The sequence below is a fragment of the Octopus bimaculoides genome, chromosome 3, assembly GCF_046866305.1.
Source record: "Octopus bimaculoides isolate indiv1 chromosome 3, ASM4686630v1, whole genome shotgun sequence".
In the NCBI taxonomy this organism is placed as follows: Eukaryota; Metazoa; Mollusca; class Cephalopoda; order Octopoda; family Octopodidae; genus Octopus; species Octopus bimaculoides.
This window is the reverse complement of record NC_142930.1, coordinates 16,506,047-16,516,046: the sequence shown is the minus strand read 5'-3', so window position 1 is coordinate 16,516,046 and position 10,000 is coordinate 16,506,047.

The following is a 10,000-nucleotide window of genomic DNA, read 5'->3' as shown; positions in this document are numbered from 1 at the left end:
GCCGGGCGAAATGCTTAGCGGTATTTCGTCTGTCTCCATGTTCTGAGTTCAAGTTCTGCCGAGGCCGACTTTGCCTTTCATCCTTTCATGGTCGATAAATTAAGTACCAGTTGTGTACTGGGGTTGATCCAATCACCTGCCCTCTCCCCACTTCTCCAAAATTTCGGGCCTTGTGCCTAGAGCAGAAAACAATATATTCACAGATGTATGAAAAAGATATTTTTTACGGTTGAGACACGTATAATAATAGCTCTGCACAATCAGAGCTGACCTGAGGTTCAACACAACAATAGTAAGAACAACAACAACAACTACACTAGCAACAACAACAGTTATATATATTTGTACAAATACACATTCATTAAGAGTAGATACGATGCTACTAGATATGAATACACGATCACCCCTATGAAAAAAATTGGCCTCAGGCCGAATCAAAATATATGATTTGGCAGAAACATTTAACTGACAAACTAAATACTTCACAATATTTATTCATGCCATCGTACAGTTTTATAAGTACACACACATACACAGAAATGCATAGATACGCACGCGAACACACACACATATACATGCACACACACACACGCATTCACGCGCGCGCATACACACACCTTGACACACACACACACGCACATACACTCTACACCAATGCCACTGCCAGTAAACTTCCACAATAGAAGTAACATCACCAACAGTAACAACACCAGACACTGCTTACCATCATCAAGCTCAGATCCAACGGCAGACACTCCCTGGAAATAGTAGCCAAATCTCTCCCCTATTTACCATCCTGCGGTGGTTCTGTCCTGTTCACTACAAAGTATCCCTTCTAAGTAAATTAATTTTCCCCACAAAATCCATGCTTTTGTTTGACCTGTCTTGTTAGTAAGTATTGAATAAAGCTCACGAAGCCCAGATATTTTGTGCATCACCAGGGGTCACGCGACCTAGGTGAACACCCACTACCCTATCGGCTAAAAACACAGAAGAGCACAGACTGGAAAATATTGTCATGGGCATATAAAATGAAGGGGCGGTTATGGATATACTGTTTAGATCATAGTTCTTCACTATCCTCACAGACCTAGGGTAAAAGAAGGACGTGGACACCAGTGCAAACTGTAATATCAAACACACATACACTCACACTCAACGGAACACATACGACATCATTAACTTCAGGCACGAACTGCACACCATAAACACGCTCATGTAGTGATACTGGACGAGCTAGCATCAGAGCGTCTAGACACGCTTTTTTGGCCTACTGCTAACAACAATCAAATTTCCTTAAAAATTTCACCGTGCATACTCATTTACTCTCTTTACTCTTTTACTCCTTTATTTGTTTCAATCATTTGACTGTGGCCAGGCTGGAGCACCGCCTTTAGTCAAACAAGTCGACCCCAGGACTTATTCTTTGTAAGCCTAGTACTTATTCTATCGGTCCCTTTTGTCGAACCGCTAGGTTACGGTGACGTAAACACACTAGCATTGGTTATCAAGCAATGTTGGGGGAACAAACACAGACACGCAAGCATACACACACGCATATATATATATATATATATATATATATATATATATATACATAAATACGACGGGCTTTTTTCAGTTTCCGTCTACCACATCCACTCAAAAGGCTTTGGTCGGCCCGAGACTATCGTAGAAGACACTTGCCCAAGATGCCACGTAGTGGGATTGAACCCAGAACCATGTGGTTGGTAATCAAGCTACTTGCCACACAGCCACTCCTGCACCTGTACTTGGAAAGAACACTTGTGATAGTGTGGTCTCAGGTTCAATGTGCATAAGAAAAAGATGAGATGGTTACAGGTGGAATAATCTTTGTTGAAAGGTTGGTTCGATGAAGGTTGATCTGGAATAGACAATCGCAACGTCAACCAGCATCACTGTTAGCATCACACACGCATATACACACTCTCACCACCTCTGTTGTCATCGCCTATAACTATTAGCATTCTCATTATCATAAACCCCTTCCTCATTCGAATCCACTCCCTTTCATGGTCCTCCTCCTCCTCTTTTACATCCATGTCCTAATTCTTCTCGCATCCATCTTCCTGCTCTACGTCTACCTTCATCTATTCTTCATTCTAGTTGTATCACTGTTTCACTGTTGTTGTTATTCTTAATGACGTTGCAAAATTTAATTTATCACAATCACTTCCAACAAAGTAATATCTCACATTTCTACTTAATCTCAACTTAATATCAGTGAAAAGCGCCCGAACACTACATTTTTATCCTTCCATTAATTTGAGATATTCTCAATTTATTTTCGGATGTAAACAACATTCGTTATGTAACGTGTGAACGATATTCATGACAGAACGTAAGGTGCAATCAGTAGTCACTTGCGAGCGAGTATGGTTTTGTAGCATATACCATATCTTCGCTGAATATTTTAGATATCGTCACGAGCGCACATAAAAATGAGTTGGCCTCTCGCTCTTAATTCAGGAAGACATCTAGGTTGTGACGAATGGATGAAGATAAGATTATAACATAAATGCGCCAGTACTCATAATACCTGAGTAGATTAGAACAGTATGAAATGAAATAGCTTGCTCAAAGAAACAACGCGCTACCCAGTCTAGGAATTGCAACCAAGGCCTTCTGATAAGCTGAACACCATAATCATTAGGGCCACTTTCACATTGTAGAATACTCACGAGAACCTCAGTAATAATAACTATTTAGGTATAACCCGTCTATTTGTTCATCACAATCTGCCCCTTGCCTGCTCTCAGCACAGTCCACTCTGTTGCAAACATTCGGGACAAGTTTGCAGTCTGAAAATAACTTTTATCAATCACGGAAGCTCTGAAAAGGTTCATTCCTTATCTTAATAATGCCATTTAGAGACAAAATAAAATTCATGACTGACTTCAGAATGAAAAAATGCATCAGAGAATAATTGCTAGAGTAACAAATAATGAACTAAAACTAGAATCTTCTTCATTATTTTCAAGACGCATTCGAACCCACGCGACACTACCATGGCTGACAGGCGTTCGTTCTTAGGTCTGCTGAATAAGCGCTGAGTTGGGGGTTATTGAACAACAATCACAACAACGGCGACGTCGAAAACAACAGCATCAGAATCAACGGCTCTGATTAGAGACCTGCTCAATTCCGAAAGACCTGGTGTTGAAATAAGAAACAGAAGCTACAACATAAAGAAGTTTTGTCACGGTTGAAACGTTTATTATCTTAGAGATGTTATGTTATTAGACAGCGACTACAACGGTGAAGTCTACTTTCATTTACTCCACTACGTTTTTGCTGCACAAAATATATCTAGAATATCCTCCATACCCACAATTACCCCACATTCATGAACTTTCATAATTACAAGGTACATATGAGTAACATCAACGTCTCTAATCTGAGGAAGCCTGCAAAGAATATACGCCTTTCCTTTCTTTCCTGGATAATAAACAAAAAAGAACACCAAAAGAAACTGTGAAAGCAATAACGAAAATGATGCAAGCCAGAATAGCTTCTCCGTTCCGTCGGTGGGTAAAGTTACTAAATATTTAGGTAAGCGATAATAGTTATGCTTCTATCATTTTGTGAAAAGAGAAAAAAAAATATGAGGAAACTTGCCTATACCTAAAGTTAATTTCCAATACATTTCCAAAGAGGTCAAAAGTCCTCCTGCAATATAAAACAATTCAGAGATCCTTCTTATGGATCATATGTATGTTCGAACACGAATGACCTTCGGGCTCTTTTGTCCAACAATTCTTTCTGTTATTTTACACACACCTCGAGTAACTCTTTTCTTTCGGATTAATGATTATAGACTATTAAGAAAGTTGGAGTTGGCAAAACACTGAATAAACGTATACAGTGTGTTAGTTTTACTTTTTCCTTTAAGATACTTTTGGATTCAACACTCATTAACTTACCTGGATATTTCTAAATTAAGTAACAGTTATAATTAAAGCGATTCAAACAACTATAAATTTCTTCTAATCTAGATATATACTATAATCCCCTCATCAAAATCCGGACCAAGAAAAAGACTTTGCAGGAACACAAATCAGTGAGATGCACATGAAAAGCCTTCCTAAAGTGGGTCTCTTGTCAGGAGAGTCAATACCTTGTTTTACAATGTTTAGCTCTATTTCAGTTAAATTTGAGAATCAACATGGTGTGAATGAATGAGTGAGTGAGTGAACATTAGTCTGACAGCAAGGAATGTTTGCATTTTCTGCACATTTACTGTACAGTAGACCTACATGCATGACTTATACTGATATTCTAAGTGTTTCGTTTCATAAGGGTGGCGGTCGATGAGAAGCAAAAAAAAAAAAAAAAAAAAGGAATCTCGGTTAAGGAGATGACTGTAACAGTAAGACGCACATCCGGGGTGGCAGGCAAACTTGATGTAGGTAGTTAAGGAAGGAGGTAGGTGCAGCCTCATTTGTGCGTGCATTATAACATTGGCAGAACTAATGATTGATAATATGATGTCTATATTTTAAAACAATACCACTGATTATTTGACTTCATGCATGTCTACAGAGCTGTTGCACTGCATGATTCTTTGTAGATTTCAATAGCTACATGTCTGTCTGGCTCTACCCTTCCTTGCTGTTTATTTCTCTCGCTTTGTGCATATACAAATATGCATATATATATATACATATATATATACATATGCATGTATGCATATATAAACATGGTGGGGGAGCCAGCAAGATTGTATATTTATGAATTTATATGGATGTCACGTGTGTATATATATATATATATATATGTGTGTGTGTGTGTGTGTGTGTGTGTGTGTGTGTGTGTGTGTGTGCGTGTGTATGTGTGTGTGTGTGTGTGTGTGTGTGTGTGTGTGTGTGTGTGTGTGTTAAGTTTACAGGCGATTCAATAGTCGAAAAGCGGTAGATTTGCTGCTATTTTATGAGATCGATTCCGGAATTATGAAGGGTTAAAGTTCAAACTGGCGGCACTTGAAATTTGAACATAACCGGAAGCAATTAAATAACAATTAAATATCTGTATTCTACAACTTGAAGCTTTTTCCCCCACACGTGAGCACACATATTCATATACATATCCATGCCGTTATGGTTTCAACCTAATGGCAGAACTTGCGATTCATTCGATGGGAGAACTCGTGCTTTATCGAGGAGACTTTCGTTGTAAATTCATCAATTCCATGTAAAGAGCTTTTAATACATGACGTCGACGACGACGAGGACGTCGTCGACGACGAGGACGTCGACGATGAGGACGTCGACGACGAGGACGTCGACGTCGAGGACGCCGACGATACAACAACATAAATGGGTATCTATCTATCTATCTATCTATCTATCTATCTATCTATCTATTATACATACATACATACACACACGCGCGCGCTCGTGCTCTCATTCCTGATTCCATCATCCGATGTAGTTAGGATTCAACGTCATTAGTGAGTACATGTCTTATATTGTCAGCTAATAAGCGGCTGAATATATAATTCGTTAAATTACTTGCACTATTATTTATGATATTTAAATGAAATGTGACATTCCTTCTTGAAACTTTATTTCACTTGCCTTGCTTACTTAGGTATATATCTGCATATATATGTGTGAATGTGTGTGTCTCTGTGTGTGTAGCTATGTGTTTATATATATATATATATATATATATATATATACACACATAAATATATATACATACACACATAAATATATATACATACACACACAGACACACACACATATATATATATATATAGGTATGTGTCTATTGATATTTGTATAGACAAACTAACACAAATGATGTGTATATATATATTCCGTAATTCAAGCATTGAAGTAACGTATATTATATATTGATTATACTCTTGTGTTTTTAATAATCTTGCAATTTAGAATTTCTTTGTATGCTTAATATGTCTAATGTTGATTTGGTTATTTCAGTGTCCTTTGTCTGTTACCCTTATTTCAATTTGTTTTTGTGTAGACAACTTATAACACGCACACATAGACACACATTTGCAGCGCTGAAACTAGACACATTGTGACAAACACATTTGCGCCCACGCAAAAGCAAGAGAAACACGCGCGCTTCTATGCACTCACACGCACGTGTGCACACGCCCATACACCCACACGCACTTGTACATCTTCAGTTACTGACAAACATGAAAAAGCTTTTACGCACATATACATAAACGAATTCAGTCATTCAGACCTAGATATACGAACAGAAACTTATACGCTGCTGAAACAAACATATGTGCATTGAAACACACATGAATACACAAGCATTGAGACAAACGTATACACATAGAGAGGAACATGGACTATAGCAAACATTGACGTACTATGCATACGTTTCATAGGAACCAACTGGAAGATCTTCGTTTGGTCATCTTATTAAAAATAGCAGTTACAACAAATTTAGCCTTATTGGAAAGAGGAGAAAACAGTCGAGATATTCACTGCAGAGATGCCTTTAAGGATAATTCTGCTCCTTTTAAGTCTTAACAGGAGCTAAACAACATTGGTAAGATACAATGACAAACAAAATACACACACACGCACACACACACACACATACACACACACACACACACACACACACACACACACACACACACAGCCACACACACATACCTATATGTGCAGTATTCTCAACCAAAACTGTCCTACGAACGGGAACGTGAAACTCTGAGTAGCAGTTTTTGTGATGTCTTTGCAGCTTTATTAATAAGGCATATTACTCTACCTCCGGTATTCGAGTACTATTTTTTCCACCTTGCTTACTCTGGTATACAATATATATATATATATATATATATATATATATATATATATAAACAAATAGAAAATGAGTATATGCATATATACGTACAGGTATGTGCATACCGACATCCACCTGTATGTATAGGTGCATATCTGGGTACAGGACATTGCAAACAAAACAGAGACGAGAAAACACATGAGCCACATAGAGAACATTCTACTTCATCAGCTACCTCCGTTTTAACACTGGTGTTTCGAAGAGCTAGGCAGGACGCATCGTTAAAACAGCTCTTCCCATGGACCGCAAATTAAATTTGTATACGCAAATTAAATCTTGCCATGGAGGAATGTCGTGGCGGACAAAAAACAAGACAGGAAAACAAACAGAAAAGGCTTTACAGCCAGACGAGAAAAATTGTTTGTGTATGAACGCTGTGGGACACGAACTTGAAAGTAGGGACAAAGTGGTTCGCGTGTTAGCTAATGTTAATGTAGGCAACAGTAAGCAATGAGTACCAAAAAGGAAAGCTATAATTGTCATTAAATATGACTAAGAGTGTTAGAAACACCTACATAGCCTGAAATAAGAGCTAAATGCTCTAATTCTGCAGTCAAAGCACATACTTGTCTACATATATGATGATAGGGACCGTAATCGGCCGAAAAGTAGCGGTCGAGATATCTCCAGACTGACAGTTTCGACTTTTTCACAGTAACCTCTCCAGTGGGGTCGGTCCGACTCTATTGTTCTGGGACGAAGATCACTGACAGCATATATGCGTACACCATAAAAATCTATGGATGATTTAGTGAATCACTAATTTGTATGCAAATAATTAATGTATCCAACGGTAAGCAATGTGTTTACATACATATTAGCTATTCGCTAAATCACCAATATATATATATATATATATATATATATATATATATATATATATATATATATATATATATATATATATATATATATATATATATATATATATATATATATCTATCTATCTATCTATCTATCTATCTATATATATATACATACATACATATATATATACATATATATATATATATATATATATATATGTATATATATACTTACATACATACATACATACATACCCTCAGCTTACTCAAAGAATGAAGAGATGTGCTGTTATTGTGGTTACAAAGGCTGAGCATAGCGATTTAGAAATATCTCGATTTTTAAAAGTTGCCAGATCTTTCGTCTACAAAGTTTGTAAGGAGCTAGAGATTGATGATGGAAACATATCACCCATATCAAAGCATAAGAAACATTCTAAACGTTCTGAAATCATCAGAACACCTGAATTTATGCAGCAACTTTAACAGATAATTGATTACAATCCCAGAAAGTCCATAACGTCAGATTCAAATGAAGGAACAGTCAGAAATGTTGTCCACGAAGACATCAGAATGAGTCCTATATGATGAGGAAAGATCAATTTGTTAGAAAAAGCAAAAGCAAATCACTACATCAAATCGAAAAAGCTCTTAAACAAACTGAAAAATACAGCAGATTTGATTTGGTTTTTCTCAAACGAGAAAAACTTCGACGAAGATCACAAAACTAAGTGAAAAAATGACAGATGGTTATGTGCAGATCCTTCTGAAGTTCCAAGTGTTATGCATACACAATTTTCTGCAACTGTTATGGTTTTAGGTTTTGTCAGCAATGAAAGGCATGTGATACCTCCTTACTTCTTTCCACACAGCATTAGAGTTAACTCTGCCGTCTACATTGAGGTCCTGGAAATAATTGCTAGACAGTGTATGCAATGGAAGATCGTATGTGTTTTTTTTTTTTTCAGTAAAATTCTGCACTATCATACATGGACTATTTACATGTAGTGCGTTGTTGAGAGAGAGGTCAAAGATTCTGTGCAAGCTGTCAAAGTCAAAGTAATGAAACAGGATCATTTGATTCAAGCATGTATATGATTACGATTACATATAGAAGGAGTCATTGAAGCTGAAGGTGGCTTTATTGAATAACATTATAAAAAAGGAAAGTTTATTTTTATCCTCATAGCATTTTTTTAATAAATAAATTTGTCTGTTATTACATATCTGTTTTCTTTTTGTAAACATAAATCTGTCCTCAAATGTCTTACGAACTATGTATATATATATGTATGTATGTATGTGTGTGTGTGTGTGTGTGTGTGTGTGTGTGTGTCGATAGATAAATAGATACATGCATATATATACATACAAATAAATATACATATATATAAATATTTGTGTGTGTATACATATATACAAATATATATATATATGTATAGTTATACACGGACATACACACACACACGCACTCACACGCTCACACGCTCACACACACACGTATAGTTTAATCTTCACACACGTATGTGCATATATTTACGTGTATGTGCATGTGTGTGTGTGTGTGTGTGTGTGTGTGTGTGTTCGTGTTCGTGTGTATGTATGTACGGAAAGTGCCTAGAAAACAATGTAGGTAAAAATGTTATATTATTTTCAAATACTATTATTTTATTTGGCATGTTAGCAAAATACGATACTTTTTCAAACTTAGCAACATCAATTAGAACAAAAACACAAGTAATACACTACATCCCAAAATAAATTTACTAATATACTGAGCCATTATATATGTACATAAATAAGTATTTTTCATCAACATACTTTCAGCCTTGCTGTCTAAATAATCTCTCGTTGAAATATGGCACACTATTAGCAGGACTTTCGCTAATAACAGTTTCACAACATGACTTAAAGTGTTGTGGGCACGTAGGAGACCTTCATTTCATCAGATACTAGAAGCCGAAAGTGTTTTGTGTCTGCATGTGATGTGTGTGTATGTGTGTGTGTTTTTTTCGTACATCCTCCCATGTATATATATATATAAATATATATATATATATATATATATATATATATATATATATATATATATATATATATATATATATATATATATATATATATATATATATATAACTAATTTAGTGACGAACCACCACTCTACAACTCAGTGAACTCAGAACCCGTCCAAATCCATGCTGTGAGACATATACCATCTTAATATATCTAAGATTTTAATCTAAAAATTTAAATTAAATGACGTATTACATAAATAAATCAAATAAATCATATAAATAAATCATAGAAAATTATCCATAAATCTAAAAAGTAACTCCACTGCTGCT